Genomic DNA, 9,608 nt, shown 5'->3' with positions numbered 1-9,608 from the left:
GTGTCCGCCACAAAACACAGGAGCTAGAGTTATTTCTTCGGGAACACGACATCCACATTTTAGCTCTTACAGAAACACACCTGGCACCCACAGACACATTCAGACTACAGGGTTACATTATACACAGGAAGGATCGCACAGCCCAGGGGGGAGGGGTTGCTCTAGCAATAAAATCCACCATCTTACACCACACTATACAAACTCCAGACCTAGGCATGATGGAGGCAGTAGCAGCCTCAGTCACTATAAATGGCAGGCCCTGCACAGTCATTGCTGCCTATGCCCCACCAGGAAAATCATTAAAAACAGAAAACCTGCAGGCTCTGGCAACATTCACACCCTCCTTTCTGTTGCTAGGGGACCTAAACGCCAAGCACCCCTCCTGGAACTGCGCACGGGTCACTGCAAATGGACACACATTGTTTCGACACCAGGAACAGAGCACATACATGGTGTGCGCTCCCTATCACCCCACCCGCTACCCCACCTCCTCACTCCAGACACCAGATGTACTAGACATAACCATTTATATGAACACAAATTTTATTTATGAACTAGAAGTAATCTACGAGCTTCACTCAGATCATATGCCAGTTATTGCTACGCTTGAAAATACCGACTCGCTAGCAACGCAACCTAAAACAAGCCGCAACTACCATAAAGCAAACTGGAATAAATTAAATAGCTACATTGAAAAACACATTAATCCTGTTGCCATCATTTCCTCCCCAAATGACCTCCAATCCTATTCCGCCTCCCTCACACAGGTAGTTGCGGAAGCCATAAATGTATCTGTCCCACTTTCAAAACGAACAGCTGACCCGGCGACACTTCCACTCTACATAAAGGAGCTCATCACAGACAAGAACCAAGCACGTCGGAGATGGCAGAGAAACAGATGCCCAGCCTTGAAGAGGATTTTTCAACACCTGCAGACAGAAGTAAACAATCAGCTCGCACTTCATAGGGCCAGAGTATGGGACGAGAAACTTTTCAACCTCACCACACAGGACAACTCCCTCTGGAAACTAACCAAATCACTCTCCAAAAAACCTATCACTATCCCTCCTATCCAACTCCCGACTGGAGGCGTCGCCTACACACCCACAGACAAAGTGGCAGCGCTGGCGGACAGCCAAGAACTTGCCTTCCAGCCAAACGTTCAGCCCACAGATCCAGAGCATGAAATACATGTAAATGACCAGGTCAGCCAAATCAGGAACTCACCCCTCCTGGAGGAGCCTGTACTCACCTCTCCTGAGGAAGTGAGGAGAGTAATAAAATCACTAAAAAACAACAAGGCACCTGGCATGGACAAGATACCTACGATCGTCCTAAAACAACTACAGGACCCAGCTCTGCAGGCAATAGCCACCTGCATAAATGGCATACTAAACACCAATACATGGCCAACTGTGTGGAAAAACGCCAAAGTCATCCTACTCCCCAAGCCTGGTAAAGATCCCCGCCTCCCTAACAGCTATCGTCCCATCAGCCTCCTCAATACACTTTCAAAAATAGCTGAGAAAATCCTCACCAGCCGCATCCAACAAAATCTGGAACAAAATCACACTCTCCCTGACTACCAGTTCGGTTTCAGAGCGGGGCACTCAACAACCCACCAACTGGTGCGGATAGTTGAACAGATCACACTATCCTTTGACTGGAGACAGTACACTGCTGCGACATTTCTAGACATAGAAAAGGCCTTCGATCGTGTGTGGCATGAAGGCCTAATCTATAAACTTCACACAGCACACATCCCTGACACATATGTCCGCACACTAGATTCTTACCTACATGAACGACACTTCCATGCCTGCATCCCAGGTGCCACCTCTACACGCCGTACCATCAAGGCTGGTGTACCACAGGGCAGTGTTCTAGGCCCCTTATTATTCAACATCTATGTGGCAGACTTCCCAGCCTTCCCACAGGGGGTAGAAGTAGCGTGCTATGCAGATGATACGATGCTATATTCAAGCTCTGTGAGGCCTGCGGCTGCACTGCAGAGAGTACAGGCAGCACTAAACCTACTGCAGCAATGGTTTACAAAGTGGAAAACTGCAGTCAACGTAGGAAAATCAAAGGCCATTATTTTTACCAAGCGCCATATTCCAGAACATCTGCCACAACTATCACTTTTCAATGCCGCAATCTCTTTCTACCCCTGTGTGGAATACCTGGGTGTACTCATGGATGCCAGGCTTACATGGAAACAACACATTCAAAACAAACGAGCCAAGGCCTATGCGAGGCTCGCGCAATTATATCCTCTCCTAAATCACAAGAGCAGCATCTCCACAACAAACGGTAAGCTTTTATATCAGGCATGTATAAGGCCTATTATGACCTATGCAGCCCCAGCTTGGAGCTATGCCTCCAACACAAATCTCCGCTCACTGCAATCTGCGCAAAATAAAGCTCTCAGAAGAGTCGCACAAGTGCCTATCTATGTCCCCACAGCACTCATACACAAGGAGCTACACATGGACACACTTCAGCGAATATACTTTAAACTATCGTCATCTTTTTATTCCCAATCTGCCACACACTCCAATCCACTCATTCGTAGCCTTGGAAAATATAAACCTGAAGATTCAAGAACACACAAGAGACCAAAACACGTGTTGTGCGAGAAGCCGCCGTAATTCCGCGGCAGCGCACACAAGAAATTCACAACCACCGACCGGAACAGCGCTGATTGGCTGCGAGCGCGCGAGGGGGCGTGGCTCGAGGTAGTCGCGCGCGGTTGCGGACGGTATAGAAAACTTTCACTTAGTTCCATTCCCGTGCGCCCGCGCAGAGAAGTCACTTCAGTTTTCATTACAACTTTTTCTGCACTACACCTAGTGCTTCGGTCTTTTACCATCGAATTTAGCAACTCTCACGCAATCAATCACACCACATTCCAACGATCTTCTGCCTTGTGCTTCGCTACAGTGTATGCAGAGACACCGCCCATAGTGCCTGCAGCCATGTGAGCGGCGCGCCGACAGCAGAGATCGTCAGCTTCTCCCCAAGTTTGCCCTCCACAGCACCCACTGTATATAATTAGTGTTAAAAATTATTTCGCAACGTAAAATTAAATATTCCCAAGTGTTCCTTCCTCCCAGTGTTAGATATTAGTGCTACGATTAATATTCTTTCTCGTCCTAATTTTAGCAACTCCCTTCCCCCGCCACAGCGACTCGCCGACTGCAGAGTACATCATTTTCTCCCCAAGATTGCCACCCCAAAACCCATTAAAAATTATTTAGTGTTACAAAAATTCTTTCGCAACATAAATAAAATTTCTTTCAGTGTTATTTCTTCACAGTGTTAGATTTTAGTGCTACGATTAAACATTTTTTCTCGTCATAAAATCTAACAACCCCGTCCTATGTGTCACAGAGACGCCAACCACAGTGCCTGTGTCAGGTCCCCACTGCACGATCTCCTGTAATTTCGCAGCATGAATCATCATGTGCTGTGTACTCTTACGTTTATGTTATTTTAGTTGCAGGTCGCGCCGACGGACTGGCGCACTCGGCGTTGCTGAGACCAATCTTCAAATTCCATGTTCCTGCCATGTACAAGTAACCAGGTTACACCAACATAACGCATCTGGCCATCCCAGGCAGATGCGTTATACCTTATCCAATTTTCCCCCTCCTCCCCTCTGGGATATCCGGGCGGACATTTTCACTACCGGGTAGCAGGTTTCCTCCAGTGCGATCGCTGGTTTACTGCTGCCAACCCATTTGCTAAACCCCTATGCCTGCCGGAGCACTAATTCCCGTGCTCCTGCAGTCTTGCTTCGCGCCAGACGCACGTCGCCGCGCTACTCCCCCCTCCCCCGCAGGAGTGGGGAGTGGCACTGGCATTTTTTCAGTATTTAAAGTAAGCGTATAGGTCCCACCTGGCACGCATAAATTTCCTCTCGTCACATCACTCCCATTTTTATAGGAGGGCCCACAATCACTTCGGTTGTGTGGGACTGGCTTTAGCGTGGAGGGGCTATTGCAAAAAAAAAAAAAAATTTAATTCCCGTCTCACTCATCTAGCGACAGCGGCACAGCTCAGACCTACGATGCCCCCCAAGACGAGCGGTAAGGCAGCCAAAAAGGCGGGCAAGGCCCAGAAAAACATCTCGAAGGGCGACAAGAAAAAGAAGCGCAAGAGGAAGGAAAGCTACGCAATCTACATCTACAAAGTGTTGAAGCAAGTTCATCCGGACACTGGCATATCATCTAAGGCCATGAGCATCATGAACAGTTTCGTGAACGACATTTTCGAGCGCATCGCGGCAGAGGCCAGCCGCCTCGCCCACTACAACAAGCGCTCCACCATCACCAGCCGCGAGATACAGACGGCCGTGAGACTGCTGCTGCCCGGGGAGCTGGCCAAGCACGCTGTCAGCGAGGGCACCAAGGCTGTCACCAAATACACCAGCTCCAAGTGAGCAGGTCTGGTGTGCACATGCTTACATAAACGGTCCTTTTCAGGACCAAGAACATGATCATGAAAGGAAATGCTTCTGCTGCTGTTCTACAATTCCCTCAATCCCTATGATAGTAAATGTAAGCTTAACCAAGGCAGAAATATTTTCATTAAAAAAAGTCTTTAAGACGCATGGTTTACTGGCTGAGATATATATATATATACTTTTTTTTTTTGCTTACTTCTGTGGTCATTAGTACATTGCTACAAATATATTTATATATATAAAAAAATAAATAAAAAAATCCTTTCTATTTAATTTAGTTAGATCATATATCAATATTAATGGCAAAGACCAGTTGCATCGATTCACTTTGAAAATAATTCCATTTGTGCTAAAACTGGACACAGTAAAAAAAAAAAAAAAAAAAAAAAAAAAAAAACTGAAAAAAAAATATATATATACACACACACACACACATAATTCGAATTCATATTATGCTTAACTGCGTTTGAATTTGCAATCATGCACAAGATGTTTTGTACTTCGAAGTAAAAACAACATAATGTACTATTTAACTACCCACAGTACAAATGGATCCAAAAAAAAAGTGAATTTTCATGCAGACGAAAATGCTTACATTTATTCTATTTATATTAAGTACCCATTACTAACAGCTTATACTGGGTGGAATACAACAGTTGACATGATTTTACTTATATGGCAATTTAATATTTAACCAAAATTAATGGTAAACTAATATTTTAAAGTGTCATTTATGGCCCCTTACCTTCAGCATGTTTGCTTCCTTGCACACAAACGAGGACAAACACATCACCCAACTGAAAAAAAAAAAAAATTTCACTTGCATCACAAATAATTTAAAATTTTTCACCACATGAAGTAAATATTTCGCAATAAAAAAAAATATAGCCCTAGGACTCGTGTGCACACCTTTTCTTCCCCACATCGCACACGCAAACAAAACTTCCAAATTATTACAAAATCACTCGATTATTATACATACATAAACACACATGTATTTTCCGAATAAGTGAGAAATGCAGGCCGATGAAAGTCAAATTTCGTTTCGGAAATTAAATCTCGCACAACTACCGACACATAACCAAACTTGCGTACATTTACATAGCATTAACCCTCTAAATAATAAACAAATGAAAGCAGAAAAAACAACATCGCTACCCACCGCGCGCGCTCCTGGCGGCGGGAGTAGGAACTACTTTGCACACAGACCGACATAGCCCCCTGCCAAAAACAGTAAAATAAATAATATATATAAGTCTTTTGGCGGGAAAAAATTTCTCAACCGCCTGGGAGCACCCTAGTGTGTGCCTGTCTTTAGGTTATGTTACTTTTAACTTCATTTTCTACAGGCAGACGCGAGGGTGCTCGCCCATTATTTTTATTTTTTTAAATTCTTTCCTACCTTTGGTGTGCCATGCAAGAATTTATCGTCAAAATGGCGGCCCCGAGTGCAAATTTCTCGTCTGCACTGCTGGCTGGATGATTATGTGATGTTTTGAAGGAGGGTGTTTTTTTTTTGTTTGGATTTTGTGTGAGGGGGGGAGGGGGCTGGGCTAGCTTTTTTTTTTTTAAATTTTCTAAACATTCATCTCTTATGTAACAGTGTTCAGCATTAAAAAATTTAAAAGAAGAGGCACTTACTCATCAATTTCAAAACAGCCTATGAAGAAAAATAAAAAAAATTTAAATTCATTCCAGTTTTATACATTCATGATTTGATCACATGTATAACTTTTCTTTTTTATTACCTTATTTAATTTTATTATTATTACTACTATTGCTGCTACAACCTAGAAGATACCTCAGTGATACTAATACCTGCTGGTAAAGTTAAAGGTTTCACCTTTCTTTCTTTAAACATATCACAATACCTTTCTTGAGTTAAATATTATCTAATGGCTTTAAGAAGTTATGGTAATGTTCATCAGTTATAGAGTGTGGGTTTGTGTGTGTGTGTGAGAGTGTATTTTGAAGAGGGCTTTGGTGGTTGGGATGGTGAGGGTGGTGGGTGTTGTGTGTGGGGAGGGGGGGGGGAAAGTAAAAGAGTGTTCATTACACGATTTCTCCTGTTGTTTGTAACAATCACACCTGGTATAGCTATTTCGAGTGGCAAATACAAACTGCAAAAAAAAAAACATCTATATCATTGCCAACGGCCATATCACGATGAACACACCGGTTCTCGTCCGATCACCGAAGTTAAGCATCGTCGAGCGTGGTTAGTACTTAGATGGGTGACCGCTTGGGAACACCACGTGCCGTTGGCACTACTATTTTGCACCCTACAGAAAAAAATTTTTTTTTAAAAATTTCAATTTTAAATTTTTTTTTCCCCCACAATCACCACATTTCCCCCCCCCCCCTAACACACACACTCACTCTCTCTCAATCAATCAATCAATCAATCAATCAATCAATCAATCAATCACTCACTCACTCACTCACTCACTCACCCACCCAGTAGCTGTGAATCTTTGCATGTGTATACCTCATACAAAATTCAAAGTGAAAAAATAAATATATAAGTGTATATGTATGTATGTATGTATGTATGTATGTATATATGTATATATGTATATATATATATATATATATATATATATATATATATATAAACACACACACACACACCTATTTTGAAGTTTCTCTGTTTCAGTGGGCAGTTATGTATAATAATGAGAGATTCAAAAAGACGTTGATAACAATGTCATCAATGCCTGTTTAGTGTGCTCATTTGTTGGATGGTCGGCAGCAATACTAGAGGTGGTACAGCTGTAACCTGTAAAATTGTACCTGCAATGTGTTGTGTATGGAAAAAAATAAAAATTATATCATCTAAATTTTTGTTATCCAACAATAACCTTCCCATCAATGCATGATGTCACAGTAGCCATAGCTCTACTCTTTCTGCCATATAACATTGGGGGAAAAAAAAAAAAAAAGGAGCTATTAGAATAATAACAAAAGATAAAAAATCATCTAACTGCAGACCAAAATTCAAAAAACTTAAAGTCCTGACTGCCATAAATGAATACGTTCTAGAAACTTTTTATTCATTCTTAAGAAAAAGAAGAAAAAAAAAATTATTATTTTTTTTTTTTTTTTTTTTTTTAGATATTCGCACATAGGTATAACACCAGAAATGCTAGTAAATTGAGGATAGTTGAACATAACACTAGGCGATTTGAAAATGGACTAAATTACTTGGGAGTAAAACTTTACAACTTAATATCACAGAAAATAACTAAAACAATTTACCAGTATTAAAAAAAAAAACAGTAAAAAAAATTCTTCTAGAATATCCTACCTACCCTCTGAAGCTATTCTTTAATTTGATTGATAATAGAGAAATTGAACTGTTAATTTGTTGAATGGACTTGTGATAACAGCTGCTTCATGTTTTGCATAAAGTTAAATTGTGTAACATGTTATGTATTTTTTTTTTTTGAAATTTTTTTTCTTGGTAACTTGCATCATGTAAATATTAATTGTCTGCACATACATGTTCTATATCCCGGAGCCTTGACTCCACGTGGGATCAACAGAACAAAAATACAAAAAAAAAAAAAAAAATCCAGCTCACTAATCTAGGTGCATTTTGCTAACAATATTTGGAATATATATATATTTTTTTTTTGTGTAACATGCAAATTCTGTATTATTCTGCACACATTATTTATAATCTTCTATCATTTTCTTAGATAATAACTATTAATTCATAAAATAGATTGTGTGTGCATAACCTCCTGGAAACATTTGCACTTACCTCCTACTTTACTTTTTCATTTAAGCAATCCTATTCGCATGTATACACTTAGGTTGCAGCATCGAAATTGTGTAAAATTCAAAGTGTGTATTGCCTGAAAAAAAAAAAAAAAAAAAAGACATACCAAATATTTGCATACAGCGACACACTACATATTTGCACACAGTGGAGTTTTGCGGTAATTAACCTAGCACAATTTACCACACGCAATCACACGCCCGCGATGAGATAACACACTCGCTGTTTTCCTGTTGACCGGCACGAGGAGTAAGAAAAATTGATATTTACACGAGCACACACTCCCACACTAGTCACAACGTCGGTCATCAAGTTGTGTTGAAAATTCCTGTAGCCTCTGTTTTCCCAAATGATTTCACTTAAAATTTCATTTAACAAGACCATAAACAAATTTACAATACTAATTTCTTAAACAAACACTTCAGCGAACAAGTGACTGTCGCATTCATTACAAAGCTTACAACTTAACAGATGTTTCCGATGTGAAATAAAATAAGAAAATGTTTTACAACCAACCTAGAACATTTAGTCAAAACGTTTTTGTCCTGGTTTATGATTATTTTCCGTGACATGAATGTTTCAAAACTAATAAAAATACGAATGCAGCCAAATATAATGAAGTTAGCACATAAAAGACGACTTAAAATATTTCATTTTTCGAGAATTGGCAGAGCAAGAACGCACAGGTCCAACGGAAATTTCTTTAAAGATAAACGACCATCGGACAAAAACACCCCCTCCCCTCATCCTCAAAAATACGTGAATAATATACTTTTTCAATTATATTTTTATCGTTTTTTTTTTTTTTTTTTTTTTTAATATACTCATTAAAACTTCAAAATAAGCAGGTACTCGTGTGTTTTTCTCTCTACAATGTACCTGATCTCGGTGCGTAAACCTACATCATTTAGAGATGGAATTAATGTACACATACAAGTAAAATTTTGTTCCATTGTAAAATTGAGAGAAAGAAGGTTTTCCAAACGCATTAAGTATGGAGACTTTAAATAAGATTACGAGCTTATAAATGTTTGCAACGAAATAAAGTGACCATGTATCTGCAATTTCAAAAATATTTTTGCTCTGCTAACCTCACATGCAAGCAAGTAAAAATAACCTCACAACTTACTTACCTCTCTCAATTTCGCAGTACCAAAACATAGAAGGGATAAATAGGATAGTTTTTATTCGAAATCCTGCAAGAGTTTTAATTTTTATTAAAATATTTCTCCAATGTAGCATGTGTGTGGAATACTTCATCAGCAACTTGCATCTGCACCTTGAGTGAATTGAAGGGCAGCCAGTTTTAAAAGCTAAACAGAAACTGCACTCTTGAGAATGCATCAGATCCAAGTG

The 9,608-nt window shown here is 40.2% G+C and overlaps 1 non-coding gene across 1 annotated transcript; it reads left to right on the top strand.

Annotated features, from left to right (window-relative positions):
• The first annotated feature begins 6,616 nt into the window (after nucleotides 1–6,616).
• On the top strand, nucleotides 6,617–6,735 carry LOC134543854 (5S ribosomal RNA). Its single transcript, XR_010077303.1, has one exon. It is a non-coding gene; the product is annotated as a 5S ribosomal RNA (ribosomal RNA).
• The last annotated feature ends 2,873 nt before the right edge of the window (nucleotides 6,736–9,608 follow it).

The sequence above is a fragment of the Bacillus rossius genome, unplaced genomic scaffold (genome assembly GCF_032445375.1).
Source record: "Bacillus rossius redtenbacheri isolate Brsri unplaced genomic scaffold, Brsri_v3 Brsri_v3_scf22, whole genome shotgun sequence".
In the NCBI taxonomy this organism is placed as follows: Eukaryota; Metazoa; Arthropoda; class Insecta; order Phasmatodea; family Bacillidae; genus Bacillus; species Bacillus rossius.
This window is presented reverse-complemented; position numbering and strand designations above follow the sequence as displayed.